Source organism: Accipiter gentilis, chromosome 34, assembly GCF_929443795.1.
Source record: "Accipiter gentilis chromosome 34, bAccGen1.1, whole genome shotgun sequence".
Lineage (NCBI taxonomy): Eukaryota > Metazoa > Chordata > Aves > Accipitriformes > Accipitridae > Astur > Astur gentilis.
Window position 1 is genome coordinate 4214902 of NC_064913.1, and position 17300 is coordinate 4232201.

Genomic DNA, 17300 nt, shown 5'->3' on the forward strand with positions numbered 1-17300 from the left:
CACTTAGCCACTTGGGAACAAAATGAGGGCTCTTTCAAAGGTGTTGTAAATAAGATGCTCCTCAAAGAGCTATTGCAATCCAGCTAACTTTCTTGGCTTAGTATAGAAATATTTCTTCTGACTTTTTTTAGATGTCTCTTACACAGTTATCTTCAGTATCTTCACCATGTGCACTGTCTCTGTTTGTTACCATCTCCTTCCTTCAGCCTTCTTTTCTTCTTTCTTCCTACAAAGCAATTCCAGAAAAAGGCACTTAGTTTACTTGGAATCTTTTTTTTTTTTTTTTTTTTTTTTTCTCTCTTCACATAACTACCATATTCAAGAAATCTCTGAAGGAATCATGAGCTTTATCTTCCATAGTACCCTCTACTGGGGATTTCCTTTTCTTCTCTTATTGCAGGATTCCCAAGAATCTATTTCTTATTTCTGCAACAAGCCACACTAATAGTGAACATATGAGAAATGTGGTGTGGAAGACAGAAATTTCATTTTAGGTATTTGGGGTTTTATTTGTAATAAACATAGAATGTCTCCTGTGTTCCTCTGATTTTTTCACAAAAAACAAGTTTTCCTACCCTATATAGAATAGAATAGAATAGAATAGAATAGAATAGAATAGAATATTTCAGGTGGAAGGTGTCACAACCTACTCAGAAGAGAAGGGTGAGTGACTCAGATTCACAAATCAGCCGCTCCTCACAGGACATGCCTTCCAGCCCTTTCACCAGCTTTGTTGCCCTCCTCTGGATGCATTCAAGGACCTTCCCATCCTTCTTCAATGGTGGGGCGCAGAACTGCACACCATACTCAAGGTGAGGCCGCACCAATGATGAATGCGGTGGGATGATGCGGTGGGTCCCCTCTTTGGACTTGTTAAATTTCATGCCATTGATGATTGCCCAGTGCTCCAATTTATCTAGATCTCTCTGCAAGGCTTCTCATCCCTCAAGAGAGTTGACAGCACCTCCCAGGTTGGCACCATCTGCAAACTTGCTAATGGTGCATTCAACTCCTGCATCCAGATCATTGATAAAAATACTGAACAGCACGGGCTCTGGGACGGAGCCCTGAGGAACACTGCTGGTGACCGGTCACCAGCCGGATGCAGCCCCGTTCCCTACGTCCCTTTGAGCCCTTTCCTTCAGGTAGTTCTTCTCCCAGCTCACCGTGAACCCGCTCATCCCACAGTTGGACAACTCATCCAGAGGGATGCTGCGAGGGACAGTGTCAACAGCCTTTCAACAAGCGAAGTGAATTGGGTTCTGTGTGAATAGAACAGGCAAACCAAACACTGTGAGAGCACACAGTGTTTGCTCACTTATCCACCGACATGAGGGAACAAAGGTGCTAGCTGCAGGCAGCCGAGCATGCCATTTGATAGGACAAGGCAAAGACCCTAAATCTGCTGTAGGTTGGGCTGCTCCACAGTCACTTGCAGGCATACTACATCAACAAACCTGGCTATGGATGTTGGGTTAAAAAAATAATTAAAAAAATAAACAACAAAAAAACCCCAGCCCTACACTGATGAAGGGTATGAGAAGGTTTATTTATTTATTTATTTATTTATTTATAATATGGAACAATAAATAAGTTCAATCTGGATGGAAATATATCTTCTGATGGAAAATAGTGTCATGATTTTTTTTTTCTATTTTTCTAACTTGTGTGTCATTAAATTCGATATCTTTAATAACATCAACACATTATTCCAAATGCATTGCAAGCCAAGACTTTGCTCCTGCTTGCACTCCACATGCAGGCAACGCATGAGGTCCTAAATAAAATATTAAGCTCATATATTGATAAGACTATAACATGAACACATAATTCCTTGCTATTAGCCACTTTACAAATTTGTAAAAATTTAAAAACAGTAATACAAGGGAACTTGAAAATCTCTGTGTTTCATGTATAAGATATGTATTATTGCTTTTTATATCCTTGTTTCCTGAAAATACTAATTATAATTCAAGTCAAATCACTGGTGGCTTATCAGCTTTAATACTACTTTTTCCTTTATCATACCTTTAATCTTGATGTAAGGCCATTAATATTTTGTATAAATTATGGCAGGATTTTTAAAAAGCAAATTAATCTTTCAAAAATCCACTGACTTTAATAATCTAAGTGAAACCACTTCATTGCCCCCTCTGTATTCTCAATAATATAAACAAAAAGATATTATGTAGCAATCTTTGTTAAGAACTTTATCTTCTTGTATGTCTTTTGTTCCTTCAAAGTAAGGACATTAGAGAAATGAAGTCAAGACTGCTATTTCAAGGATAATTTTAGCTAGTTGCCTTCCTGTTGGGAAGGTGTCTTTAAAGGTCTATACCTAATGTAGTCATCCTTATCTTCTTTTATAGTCATTGAGGAGAAATAGATTCTTCTAAGTGACAATTCACCTCATCCTAAGGGAGACAGCTAAATTAAGTAAAGTGACTCACATCCTTTTAGGGTCTATTTCTTTCCACTGAGAGTAAAGAGCCTATGTTACCCATTTCAGAGGTAATGTAGGTACTATGTAATACTTCAAACAACTTCTGGCTGATTTGCCACTTTCCATTTCTACTTGAGTTTGTACACTGGTGCAACCTCATAAATTGTTTGTTGTCTTGTCACTTGTGTTCACCTACACCTCCTAACTAACTTCCAACATTTCATTCTGTAGGGTTTTCTTTTCTTAAAGCTATGATTCCTGGAATTTCAGGAATTTTTCCTCCACTTAAAAGGATTCTTGTCACAAGCAAATTTATGGGCTAAATTTTTGTTCTCTACTTTGAATGAAGTGCGAACAAACCCCCTTTCATTAAATGGCCCCACCTTTCCATTCATTTAACTCTAGTTCTGCATTGTAACAGGGCTTTCATTAACACAGTAAGAGTGGTAGTTTCTGAGACTGATAGTTAAATTGAAACATTTACTTTATCTTTATGACATAGTAGGATGCTAACCTGAGTCATAGCAATTATTTTATCTTTGAGAAGACCTTTCTAAAATGAGGCTTACAATGAACTCACTAAAGAACTTATATTTATTATGTGTCTCAAAATAGCCTAACATGTACTGAATACAATTCTGCTTCTCATATACTAAAAAATAATCATCATAAAGAAATGTATGTTTGTCAATTGTTTGGATGGCTCCATAAGACTGACTTCAGAATTTATAAAAGGACTGGTTACAACATTGGCTTTGGCAACATATATTGGTGTGAAAAAAGGCATATCTTTTTTTTTTTTTTCTCTTCTTCCTCCTAGTTCATTGTTGAAAACTGTGTAATTTTCAAGAAAGAAGGCTATCCAGTATTTTTCCCAGGAGTGAAAGCACATGCAAACATTAGTTGTCAGTTTCTGAAATGTCATTCAAACATTTAAGAGTTTTGAGAATTCCAAGTCCGTAATACCTATTCCACAGTCATCTAATTCTCGATTAGTCATATTAATCTCAGCCATAACTGCATGTCACTGAAATGTCCATTTAAAATAGTGGTCTAGGCTTCCTTTGTAGTCAATAAGAGTCAGGCATCTCCAGAGAGCCATTAATCTTAGGGACCATTCTTAAAATAAGATGCATTCCCTCTCTTGGAGGTCTGTCCACTGCATGCAAAAGGAACTTACACTAAACACCTAAATCTCTGTGAGATGGAAGGAGTGACTCAGTTGTGTACACATCAGTGGTATCTGAGACACCTTTGCGTATGCAGGGTGTCTGTCTACAGCTGGAAGATTCAATACAGAACTTATTGAATCTGCACCCTTTTAGAGTAGAAGTATTGGCCATACCAGATAACCTAGGAGCACCAAGCTGGTCTCAAAAGGCACTAGATGCTCATGTTTAGTTTATGTGACTAATTTCAAAGCTTTTATACATCTCAGGACATCTTTATCCAGAGAAATAGGTTTGGGAAGAAAATCCTGTAGTTACCTCTGCACTGTTCTTTGCCCAAGTTGCTGAAAAGTGACATTGATTTCATAACCTGTTAGGGAACCAGCTTTTTGATTTTTCTTTCTAATGATTGGACTGCAGCCTTTTCAGAAACATGCCCGTGTGTGTTTGGGATGACAGGTGGAGAGAAGAACTCCAAGTCTTCTAATGAGGCAGGGACAAGGAAGAACTTAACCACCAGTTCATTGTGTTAATCTCATTCTCTTTCTTTTCCAGTAAATAATCCTTTGTTAATCCTATAAACCTGTCCTTTAACCTTCCAAACATCCCCTTAGGAAAAAGGAATTCCTGTGCTCAAGAGAAACGAAAAGTGAGAAATCAGGAAGTATTTCTTGAAAGGTTTCATCTCTCACCAAATCTGTTTCTCAACAAAAGGATTTTGGAATCCCATTTTTGTCATGCATTTACATTTTGATTTGCTTTCATAGTGTCAGTTGCTGATATCATAAAAGGATTCATCGCATCAAGAAATCTAATATGTGAGTCTTTGGGCTAATGCAGTAATTATGTAGGCTGCATCTAACAGAGAGAGTAAAGTCCCCACAGGTTGGTTCCCTCTGGGTGTCCAAGACTGACAGAACCACTCACGCTCAGGAAGCAGCTGGTCCTTCCTTGGCTACATGAGGAGCCTCAACAAGGGACTATTACATCCTAAAGTCAGGTGAGCTGAAGCTTGTCTAAAGGGACTTTATCACAATTGTTAATTCTTCGTGTGTTGATACTTGTAACTCCAAGACATCTGAGCTGTTATCAGTCTAATGGGTGAGGTGACAAAGGTAAAAAGGTAAATCAGTTTCTGAGTTTCTTCCTTTTTGGAGTCCTATGTCTCTCACAGTCTGATGCTCCTTGGGAGTTTCAGAGAAGCATTTATCAGTTTCAGCTCTTGCCCCTGACCTTCTGTGTGGTTTAAGTTTCTCAGTTACCTTTTTCATCTCCTCCTGATGCCTTCCAAAAACAATCAGGTTGTTGAAATAAATTAAAATCTCTTCCACAACATTCCCCACTGCATATGAAAATGCACAGGAGTCCAAGTTATGCATGCAAATGCAGATCCGAAAGGAAAATGTCTTTTCTTTTTATTGAATGACTGCTTTGCCCGTTTTGACTACTTTTAAACAGTACAGCTAGCCACCTGTGAACATTCGTTTGGGAACCTTTTTCAAATTCAGTGAACTCCTTACAAAAACCGAGTGGTCTTCCTTTTGGAAGGAAGGCAAAGGGCAGGAAATTAATGTATTGAAGTTTTTGATTAGCTCAAACTAATGCTGTTAGATGTACCAATACCACCTAATCAAATTATGCCTCCTTCTATGACAATGCAGGACACATTAATTGAAAGATAGCATTACATGGGTGTAAAGAGGCATATTTTGCTAACTTGGTATTTCCACAGGCTTGAATATAGAAATTCAAAAAAGTGGAATTAGAAAATGGAAGCTTTCTTGCAATACATAGTTGCAAATAAGTACAAGTAAAATGTTAGCACGCGTTTATCACATGAATCTTGCTCATTGAAACTTTGAACATCAACAAGTGACAGAAAAGAAATTGAGGACATGTTTTTAGCTCCTGAAGAGCAGAAATAACTAATGGATTTAATTTAAGTTTAGTGTATAATCTGAAAAAGCCCCCCCCTCCAAATCTATAAGAATTCGTGGTTTCATACAGACAAATGCATCTTAGAGGATTATAATAGATGTTATCAGTAGAATCATAGCATCAATACCCAGATGGTGCATTTTGTATTCTGAATAAAACTTTTTTTTTTTTTTTTTTTTTTATTTTGGTGTCCTAGTGAGATTTGTAGCATATTGCATTTTTGCATTTTAAGCAACATAAGAGACTGTTCTCTGGCTTAATATATAATGAACTATGCCTAGTAATGTCTCACCTCCTACACTGATGGCCAAACATAGCTACTGTAAAAGATTTATCATCATCTTGATGGCTGTGATGTCCATTAATGGACTAATACTAGACACTGTATAGACACAAACCAAAGCCACAATCTCTGAATAAAAAACCACATAATTTATCTCAAGGAACAGAAGTACGATGCACATAGACAGACAAGAATGTCCAAGGTTCATATAAATCAACCAGGCAATATAGATCATGACAGAAACATCTGATAGAAATTATGTCAGTGCTCTAGTGCCTATTGGTAAGTCATTATTTCTAACAGCTCTCAGCAAAAGAAACTTCTGAAGTCAGATTTTAAGGAATATTGAATACTGACGTTGCTTTGTGGTTGTTTAAATTGGGTTCCTCCAAAGCCTGGACAGACTAGGAGAAATTATGAAGATGTTTGAAAATTCAGCAAATAGGCTATCAAGTTTGCATTAGCGAAAGAGACAGGTAGAGTGAGAAAAATGTAAGACAGCCTTGACAATGAAGACAAATTATTTGTGTGGGATACAAAGAGCAAGTGAGTCAAATAAACTGAAAGTGCTGAAACATTTAGCTTAGAAGATGGCAGAACTGAATTAGGAGAGTAAAAAATTCAGTATTGGGGGGGGGGGGGGGGGGGGCGGGGGATATCTGCCAGAGATATTCCTGAATGCAGGAAGAAATTCAAAGAAAGAAAATGCTGTAGAGAAGTTGTGACTGGCACATGGCCTGGTAGAATTTACAAGAGGAAGACTGATAGACTGGAGTCAGTGTACCATGGATGCAAACTGAAACACAACCATGTATTTGCAATCTATGTCTGACTTTCACGCAGTCACTTCTCTCCATCATTTGGGCCACAGTCCACTTGGAGACAATCTTGAGCTAGTAAGGAGAAAATAATGTTAGAGGCTGTACCAGAGTCAGGAGAATGGCACGAGACACAGTATTGCAGGGAGAATCTGCCATCAGAGCTACAGTGAGCTACAGCATCATAAGTTAGCATTTATAATAAAGAAAACCCCTCCAGAAAGTCACTTACTCAATAACCATGTGTTGCTAAGTGAAATTAAGAGACAAGGCCAATGAGCTAATTATATTAATCTCACCAAGGGAAATTTAAACCACTGCAAGAGAGGTTTGAGGCCATATGATCAGGAGACGGCTCAATCTTACCTTTTTAAGTTGGTACCTAGCCTATTTACAAAATAGTTAGTATTATGGATACTGCCCCCTTATGACTTTTTAAAGAAAGTTAGTAATTTTTTAAAATTGAAGCATCTCTAATGGATTCACTGGAAAAGCTGGTTAAAGCACTAGAAAGCAGGCTTATCGATGGCAGGGTGTCCATGTAAAATTGCTTCTCAAACCCAAAATTAACTCTCCACAGACAGTAAACAACTCTTCTTCTGGAATTGGAATGTAGAACTATTTACAGAAAAGGAGAGATACAAAGAAATTGCCAGCTAAACTGCAACTCATTTGGCTAATCTTTACATTTATGGCTGAAAATCTAGTTATAACAATGAATGTGTGAAGGAATACCATGATGGAACCATTAAGAACGACAGCAGGTTCAGGTCAGAAGAAGCATACCAGCAGCCTATGAATTATGAGCTATGTATTGATAAAAACCATCAGATGAATAATACAGGATAGTTGAAATAATTGAAAGTTTAATCACTGGCAGCAAGCTAAGAAGAATGGCAAACACCAATATGAGCAATGATAAAATGAAGGAAAGAAAGTTACTGTTTGGAGTGTGAATTTAGTGCTCTGAAAAGATGTTTAGTAGGCTTAGATATTTATTTACAGAGCAGGGAGGGCACAGTCATCATCAGCACTGAATTCCTCACACACTCCTGCCAAAGCATCTCTGACTTTTCTCATAGAAAGTTCATAACACGTTTCCCAAAGTTCTTTCGGTACCAAAGTTGGGATGCGGATATCTAAAGCTGACAACTATATTTGGCCATATGGCCTTATAATCCGTGAAGAGAAACATGAATTTTTACAGCACGCTTAGTCCCAAAGGAGACATGAGATGAATTTTTCTCTGGAGGAACTAACTCTCTTTTGTCAGTGAGTTGTCAACGAGAGAGCCAAAAGTCCGTAGCCAGGTGTAGGCACCTACAGAGACAACGCATACAGCTGGGTGAACCCCTGGGTAATTGACTGTGAGTGTCCCAGTGTCGTGTGAGCTATAACTTGGCTAAAATGAACTGCCTGAGCAACAACCTTAAGCCAAGATCTTCAGAGGATTATTTAGATCCATGTTGGATGCTTAAATATCTTTAAAGGTATTGATCTCCATGTTTCATGGAGCAATTAATTATTCTGACCAGCAGGTCGCAAACAATAAATTGCCTTTACCACTCACACCTGAAATAAGTGTATTTGCACTGTATGGTGTAGGAACGCATTTGGGTTTTTGTTTAAATAAGTATTTGGTTACCTCTACATGTTTATATGGCAGAAAAGAAGGTAGAAATATCCTTTGCCTTGGAGCAGAAGCTGGAGTTGTAGTAAGCTTTGGGACTTGGTCTGATTTGAGAAAGTTGCAGTGCGTTTGAGAAATGGAGTTATTTATTATGGCTTTCTCTTCAGAGCATTAGGTGATATGTTGCAGTTACAGAGCCAGGCTGCTGAACAAAGAGGTGAGTGAGATTTTTGGGCCCAGGTTATATATTTTACAGAAGCCAGGGGAGCAAGTAGAACGACAGCTCTAACATTTCTGTTGTTTCTCACCTTACAGAGAACACACTTTTTAGAGTTCTGTCCTAGTTCCCCATTTTGTAGCAGGTGATGCTTCACAGACGCAGACAAGCTAGAAATGAGCTAACAAGCATGTTTGAAAATAGCAGAGTATAGCTGCTAAGCTGTATTCAGTGAAGTTAGAAGAGATAGATGTAGAACACTGTTCTTAGTTAAATGAATTGCAGTTCTAGAAGACTGTCTTCCTGAGATATGCATTGGGTTTAGTGGGAATAGATTGGCTTACTGATTTTAAAATTGCAGGAATATATTCATTTATGGATGATAGTATCACATTCCTAGTGACTAAACTCATGCAAATAAAAACCACAATATGTCAGTGTAGTCTTGTAATAGATTAGAATATTGTACTGTATAATTAGCATTTTAATAACTGGCTAAAACAACATTCACTATTTTAATAGATATAAACCCATAGAAGTAAGTGGGTGGAATCCAGTCTACCTAATTTAAGCACACAATTCACAGCAGTCTTTTAGGGGCCTCTTAGGTCATTCCCAACTAAAAAAAAATAATTCAGCTATCAAGAGGAATGTGTATGTCTGGTGCAGATATAAATTTAGGTAAACACATTTTCCTCTGGAGACCTTCAAGAAATCTGAAGATTGTGAAGACTATAGAAACAGGGAATCCTCTATAAAGGCTCTGAACATTAAAAATATTTTGGGTAGTGAAGAGGAAGAGACGGATCCTACACAGTATATTTACTCCCTTCCCAAAGGAGAGCAAGAAGGATAAGTGCTGGCTACCCTGAAAGTTTTTGATTCCCTGTTGGAGTTTGAGGAAAAAAATATCAACAAAAAAGTGGTTCAATTTCCTCCTTGAGATGTTTCCTCAGTGGTGATCAGAAAGGTTGTTCATTACGCAGGGCAGCATCCTTGTAATCACTACCTAGTCCATAGTAATTACATTTATAGAAACCCAGTACAGAAAAATTTGAAATACTTCTCTGGAACAAGTATAAACTGTGGAGGTCCTGTGAAAGCCTCATGTACAATAATTACTGTGGCAATGCTGCTATCAGTAAAAATTACATATGGAATTTAATAATATTTGGAAATGAGAGAAATATGTAGAAAAGCATTTAAAAAATCAATATTTTTATTAATTTTATTTTTGTTCGTTGTGGAGACCCATTACTTACCCACCATAAAGGAAAGATTTAAGAAATTCTGAAATTAAGAGATTCTGAAATGCTAAAATCTGTCTCTTCTGGAAAAATTGATTATCAGCATAATGAAGGCATTTGATATAATGAAGGGTTTTGAGTCATTGGTTATTTTCAGATCTGGTTTTGAAGCATAATTATAAAGACAGATCAAAATACAACAAATATAATTTTCTTGGACAGCACTTACTATTTTAGTGAGTATTTATTTTTATTTTTTCTCCATTGAAATGGAAACCCAGTTTCAGCTGTAAATCAGAGTTAACCTAAACATTGTAGTTCAACTTCATAAATTCACTACAGCTCATTTTTTAAACAAATCTTCAGGTTACATTATGAAAATGAATACAATAATAGAATAGTGTAGCACAATATATTTTTGTATGGTTTGTGTTACATTTTTAAAGCAGTAGGTAGAAAAATGAAATAGGAATTCCAAAGAATTTGAGTAAAAAGAGAGAAAATGTTCATGTCTCCTATGGGCTGTGTGTAAGAGGAGCTATTGAAATTTCATAGAATCATAGACTGGTTTGGGTTGGAAGGGACCTTTAAAGATCATCCAGTTCCCACTCCCCTGCCATGGGCAGGGACACCTTCTGCTAGACCAGGTTGCTCCAAGCCCCATCCAACCTGGCCTTGAGCACTGCCAGGGATGGGGCAGCCACAGCTTCTCTGGGCAACCTGTGCCAGTGTCTCACCACCCTCACAGGGAAGAACTTCTGCCTTGCATCTAACCTAAATCTACCCTCTTTCAGTTTAAAGCCATCACCCTCTGTCCAGTCACTGCATGCCCTACAATTTAATGCCTTAGAGACACAGTCACAGAAAAACTGCAGCAGGGTGGATTCCGTTTGTGCTCACTTTTCAGATAGCTCCTCATGGGCTTGCTGCAATCAGACGCTTTAGCTCTTTCTACCTCTGCATCAAAGTCATCATTGCATAGGCCTTCTGCTTCTTTACAGAATTTGGCACTTCTAGTACAGTTATAACAATCCAGTTCCGAGTAGTAGATTTTTTATGTATCTGCCCCTTCTTTTGTACTATGCTTTCTCTGATTTCAGTGAAAACATCGGTTGTCTTGAAAGTGTTCAGCATTTTTTCAGCAGGGTTCTTTACCCAGACCCATTTTTCTTTACCTGCAAAGCTGATCTTTATAAAGCACTTTGTATGCATATTGCAATGCACTGCGTTCACAGGCAGCTCATATTGCTATCTGACTTACAGACTCTACGCACCAAGATCAGTCCTTTGAGTTCATTACATTGAAATCAAATGCTTCATTGGGATATGACAAATAACAGCTTCAAGATACACATAAAGGACTTAAATTTCTTCTAGTTTCTCTGATCAGTGATCAGAAGTGAAGGTAAAGTACAAAGAAAATGCAATAGTTTCTGCTGGAGGAGGTATCACTTGCATCCATGAGTACAATTCTCCTTTCAGATAATAACAGTAATAGAGAATGTGAAAATGATTGTTAGCGACGGGGCTCTGTGTCCAATTGTCTGAATTCTGCAGTCATGCCAAGGGCACATCAACCGTAACTGAATACAGGACTTTTGTTCTCATGGCCAGGTATGATTATTGGACCAGAGAGTGAGATGAAGATTATAAAATACTGAGGTCCTGAGGAAATAGGAGACGTACCATAATGGACCTCTGTGTGTGTGTGCGTGAGAGAGAGAGACAGAGAGTGTGTGTATGTATGGAACTCCGTTGGGATTCTTTCTGCGTGATGTCTATGGACTTTGCAGTTCTTCTTCCATCATGTTTGGATATTCTTTTTCTGAAGGATTTCCTATTACTTCTTGCAGAAGGCATGCTTCCTTCTGTCTCCTTCTGGAATTTATTTCAGATACCACATCTGAAAGCAGTATCAGCTGTCAGTATCTCCCAACAAACCAAATATGCATTGGGGTGCACCTCCTCATAGTGGCTGATAGTGGCTCTACTGCATCAGAAATTGCCCTGGGAATAATTTCCTTTCATTTGGGCAATGGATTTTTCCTGCATATCATCTGCACATCATCTGCACATGTCAACTAGCCTGCAACCTCTTCAGAATGTGCTCTCTCTTTCTCTGTCACATACACACACACACATCTGACCCATGGGGCATCAGACACGTATTTGTACTTGGATGCCCTTCAGTTTTTTAGCCACATGACATAGCAGTAATTTCCCAAAGGTCTAGATTCCCAGTCCATGGGAATTAGCAGCTGATATCCTTAAGGAGCTCTAAATTTCTGATTCCATGTTTGTTTTTTCCTATGGCAAATGTATTTTCGTATGAGACAGTTGTCTTCTATAGTATATATCTCTGTATATATGGAAGATATTGCATTTCCATTTGTGCAGAATCTAATATTCTTTGAATTCTCCACCCCCTATCTCTTTCCCTGCATTCCCTTAGCGTCTCCTCTGCTCTACTCCACCCCAGGCAGGGACAAATAAATGGCATAAACCAGTGGAATTTCATACTAAGCTAAAGCCAAGTAACTTCTGTCGGTAAAGATGTTGTCCTTCTTTATCTCTCGCTGCTCACTAGAACTCCTTGTTTTAGTGATCCCTGTGTCATTTTTATTGTAGTATCATCTTAACTGATCTACAGACACAAGGATTGCCTTTAAAAGACATAGCAATAGTCTAATTTTTATTAGTCTTTTATTAGCCTTCCTGCCCATTTGAAGCTGCGATTCAAAATTTTAAACAGCCTTGTGTACTTCTAGTTTATACTTAAACAAAAGTCATGTGGTGATGATTATTCCTGATTTGCTTTGTAATAATCTCATGATTACTTCACCTGAAATAAATAAATACTTTATAAATCAAATTACCTCTTACCAGGCAAGTCTTTGACTCTGCCTTAATGAATCATGTTTTCTCAACAGTCATTCTTCTAAATCCATGACTCTCACATTCCTGATTCATCAGTGGCCAAGCTTCAATAGGACATATGACACATGCTTCCATTTTGTCTATCCAGTAATTGGATTGATAGGCAGCTTTCAGGGGTTTTAAAGTTATAGGTACAAATTCCTTCTGGAGGAAGACAAGTGAAGTCCACAAATCCTTCCATGAAAGAAGCGGTCTCACTATTTGTGATTATGGTAGTAATATTCTGCAAATTAATTGGGCATTGCTTCTCTGCAGTGGATGGGATATCAGGCACTATGCACTGGCCTGGCCTGGCTTTCAGCTGCTACTCCAAAATGATGTACATAAATTCTGTATTATACCTTTCATCGCTGTATGAATGTCTCAGACACCCTAAGGCTTTTCAGATAGACCCAGATGGAGGCTGGGGTATTTGGCTTAGCAAGGGAAGGGATTTGGCTAGTCATGGACAGCAGTAAAACACTGGGAGACAAGGAGCTTTAGCATGTCTCATGCACTTCAGACAACGTGGCTCATTTTTCCTGGCATTAGACTCTTAAATTCTGTATAAATATCCTTTTTGACACTTTGTGTTTATTATGTGTCTGCCTAAACTTTCAGCTAGATGCCCTTGGTGAGAAAGAGAAGCATCCCTGAAAAACAAAGCCATAGATTTGAAAATATTGGCCCCTAAATTGGCTGTTTCTTCATGTTTTAGAATGTATTCTTTTAGCTTTCAGATCCAGATAACGGTCTCTTTCTCTGCCCCTCTCATGTACGTGTCAAAGAAAAAAATCTCTCACTTTCTATTAATAAAGTTAAATTGTGACTATTTCATCATCAGACTTTTGCTTTAAACCATGGATCTTCTGTAACAGATATGAAACTCTTGGGACATGGATAATTAGGGTGCTGTATTAATCACTGTTGGCAAACTGGAGGGATGATTAAGGCAAAAAATGGCTAATTTCACAGTTTATCTGTGACATAAAATTCTCAAAAAGGGTCATTTATATTGCTGAAAAGATTCCTAGCTATTTTAATATTTTTTTTTTCCAGCGGAACAAAGTAATAAGAAAGATTAATACTGGCCCTCAAATGGCCTGTAATTTATTCTTTTAATCAAAAAGTAAATACAGAATATTACACAACTCAATTCTTGAAAACACTACCATTTTACTGGATGAGAAGCAGACCTATACAGAATTCTTACTGTCTGCTACTACTCTTGCATCTGAAAAACAAATGCTTAATGTTTAATAACCCCAATGCAGAAAATGAAGACTGTATCTTGGCTTTTCCTTTGTTCTCATCCCTGCAGTAGAAACAATGTCTAAATTACCTGTTTCTGCTAAACAATGCTGGACTCCTGTGGTGGAACTTGTGGAATCCTGTGGGTCTTCCTGTGTTTTTACCACATATTTTATACATACTTTATGAAGCCAGCTGCTGAATGCAATCTTAGCTTTACTTGACATAAGGAGTTCTTCTGCCCCCTGCCATTGCTGCCCAGAAGAACCATTTATTTTTGTGAACATTTATTGCAATTTTCTTCTTTATTATAGCACCCTTCAAGAAGAGAAACATTACAACTCAGTTTAGGAGAAGATGTTCAGTAATAGCCATATAAAGGGGCTGAAGTGCTGAACATCTTTCTGCAACTAAATGCAGTCCTATGATCAGAGTGGTTCTAGTCTGCAGGGTCATTCATGCCAAGACCAGAGGAAAAAATACAGCTCTCAAGTCACAAAACTAGCTGCCCATGCCTAGGAGAGCACTCAGCAGTCTGGGTGCTATTCATTGTCACAGCCACCCGCTAACAGCAAGAGGATTGAATGAGGCAAGAGAGGAAAATGGGAAAGGTGTTTTTAATTCCTCCACCTCTCACCTAATTCTCAAACATTTTAGGGTTAAAATCATGCTTATGCTTAAACAAGAGATTAAGAATGATAGGAGTGGGGAAAGGGGAAAAAAGGAAAAGGTACACATGGGGGAAACATCATCAGGAGATGCCAGGATGAGGTATTTTAGTTTCAAGAAAACAACTCTGTTGTCCAAATGTAAGTAAGCGTATAGCCGTACTAGAACAGATTAGTCAAAACTGTCTTAAACGTACTGTTGTGGTTTAACCCCAGCCGGCAGCTCAGCCCCACACAGCCGCTCGCTCACTCCCCCCACAGTAGGATGGGGGAGAGGATCAGAAGAGTAAAAGTGAGAAAACTCGTGGGCAGAGAGAAAGACAGTTTAATAGGTAAAACAAAAGCTGCGCACAGAAGTAAAGCAAACCAAGGAATCCATTCCCCACTCCCCACGGGCAGGCGGGTGTTCAGCCATCTCCAGGACAGCAGGGCTCCATCAAATGTAATGGTGACTTGGGAAGACAAACACCATCGCTCCCAACATCCCCCCCCTTCCTTCTTCTTCCCCCAGCTTTATGTGCTGAGCATGGCGTCCTATGGGCTGGAATGTCCCTTGGGTCAGTTGGGGTCAGCTGTCCCGGCTGTGTTCCCTCCCAAATCCTTGTGCCCCCCCCCAGCCTGCTCGCTGGTGGGGTGGGGGGAGAAGCAGAAAAGACCTCGACTCTGTGCGAGCACTGCCCAGCAATAACTAAAGCATCCCTGTGTTATCAACGCTGTTTCCAGCAGAAATCCAAAACAGCCCCATACCAGCTACTAGGAAGAAAATTAACTCTATCCCAGCCAAAACCAGCACACGTACCCATTCAAATCTCTATTAAACACCTATGTGCAACCTTCCGTCATGTTACAGGACTAAGGGTACCCCACTGTTGGACAAGGTGGATCTCAGTTCTAACTCATTCCCCAAAGTTGACAGCTCTAGTTGTCAGAGTTAACCTCTCTTTTAGCTTCATTGTCTGTTAAAAGGTAGGGAAGGGAGAAAGTCTAAATGAGTCTGGAGGAAAGTCTAGATGAGTCTAGAGAAAAAATTTGTTACAGCACAAACCCTTTTATATGTAAAGAAATACTTACCAGCACTTGTTTAATTTTCTCACAGTTGAGTATAGCAGCTATGTTTCAAATTGCATGAAGATGTATTTATAGTTTTGTTTTGTTGTTTATTGATAGAACAAAATAAGTACAAACAATTACTGGGGTTTTATGGAGCACCCGTAGAACAGTGCAATTTGTAAAATTGTGCATTAACAGTTTTATCATTTCACCCTGACATATCTCTTCTTCCTTAACATTTAAAATCAAAGTTTTATTATGTTAATAAATATAAGCAGGGATACAAGTTATATACCAACACTTTAGATAAAGAGCAAGAGAGACAGAAGATGCCGTTATTGATACATTTTGTCCCTGCCTATTTACAGGCTTTTTCAGTACCTTGTAGAGGCAGCTGTCTAAACAGTGGTCTTCTTGAATGGACCTACAAAGCATGACCTTCATCTCATGTAACTTAGCCACCCCAAAATTAAATCCTCCTCTAGAGTCAGTGGAAAAAGATAAATAGGAGGAAGGTGCTTATCTCTGTCCATTGACCACCTAGGGACACCAGTGACTGGCTCACATTGACTTTCAGGCAGCACTGGGTGAATTAAACCCGCGGCACATGAAATCCAGATGGAAATTCTGATGAGCTTCTACTAGCTTTGAGGCCATATGTTTTGTCAAAGTACTTCTAACTCACTTACCACAGCGACAAATGATAGCAGTAAACTAAGTGCTAGGATTTTTACCAAGTTTATATCAGATAAGAAGTTTGTGGGATATATGGGACAGATATATAGGGCACAGGCATTTCTGAGCTCCAAATTCTTCTGCAACAAACAGCAACAGAAGAAGGACAGGAACCAAAAGAGAACCAAGGACAACAAAATCAACAACAATGAAAGGAAAGAGTCAGAGCCTGAATGAACATACAAGAACTGGTACGTGGTCAGCTATTTAGGTAACAACGGTAATAGCAACAGCAGGAACAAAATCTTTCCCTGCTGCTCTTCTGGAGTATTTAGCAAATATTATCCACTCTTATGTCACAGACACTATCCACAAAAAAGGTGATCCATTAACAATTGCGTATTCTTTTCCCTGCCTGTTTGCAGTTTTGGAACAGAGGTTGCACAGTTGTTGCTTCCTGGTTTCAAAGAGATAGATGGCACTTAAAAATTTGCAAACACTTGGCCTCTGAAGGCTGAGAATGATATAAAATTTTAAAAAATTTTTTAAATTTATTTTTTATTTTTAAATCCCATCTACATTCTCCCCGCCCAAAAGAAAGAAAAATAAAAGAAAGAAAAATAAAAAATGTCTTCTACTTTTTATGCAAACATTTGGTGGTGATTTATGGCATAGCAGCTGCTCTCAAGCCCAAGCTGGTAGATAGGACACAATATGACATAAATCCTAAATGGCAAACATATAACCGCTGCGTTCAGCTGATACTGTACTGTAGATTTCACAGGGATGCTATAAAAGAAGCCTAACCCCTTTTGGCAGATGTGAAGTTTTATATTACTCCTTTTTTTTTTTTTTGAACCTTCAGTCCTGATTTGGGAATCTGTTGAAATTTTTATTATTGTTCACTTTGATTTGCTTTTCCTCCTGTTTGGCTCCTCATTCCCAGGGACTTTTCCTTCTGTCACTGTAACTTTGTTAGTTTGTTCTCAAAGCTG